Consider the following 731-nt stretch of genomic DNA (forward strand, 5'->3'; position numbering starts at 1 on the left):
AGAGTTCCCCTGAGGCAGCCCAGTTGACTGTGCTTAACGCCTCTCATGCCCACAGCTGATTGGACCAAGGGGAACATGTGATCCAAGCAGACCCAATCAGATCCTCCGTCCCAAAGTCTTGGCTTAGAATTGAGCCTATACGGCCCCGAGGGTTGGGTGGGACGTTCGCTGATAAACATGGGGCACCGCTGGTCTAGGGCACTGCCGGGCCCTGACAGCACCCGCAGAAGCAGAAGCTGCCTGTCACAGCTTCTGATAGTTTGTAACCCGGGCTGCCTTCTCTTCCCGAGGCTCGGCTGCAGCCCTCGAGTGGGCTGAGACCCTTCCTGCTCTCAGAATATTCCCCTCAGCGACCGCAGGTGTTCTCCTTTCCTGCAGAAGTTGGTCCTGCTGCCCCTGTGCCTGGCCATTCTCCCCCTGGGGGCTCTGCCCGCTAAGCCGGTCCCACTGCATCTCCCTCACCAAGTCTCCCTGGCAGGGACACAGTCCTGTTCCCGCAGCAGCTGGGGCTGGGCATGTCAGGGGGAGCAGGAGAACACGCGGGAGGGAACAGAGGTGACCCCAAAGAGGAAGCCCTCGCAGGCCCTTGCTGCACAGGACTCGCCACCCAGGGCCCGAGCAGGTGTCAGGTTAGACCAGGCTCCTCCACAGGGTGCAGCCACTATACAATGGCTGCTGGTGAGCAGGGACGGCTCGCCTGAGATTTGGTGCTGACCCTACTTTTCTCCCTT

This window comes from Chinchilla lanigera, unplaced genomic scaffold (assembly GCF_000276665.1).
Source record: "Chinchilla lanigera isolate Chin_1 unplaced genomic scaffold, ChiLan1.0 scaffold00077, whole genome shotgun sequence".
NCBI classification, from domain to species: domain Eukaryota; kingdom Metazoa; phylum Chordata; class Mammalia; order Rodentia; family Chinchillidae; genus Chinchilla; species Chinchilla lanigera.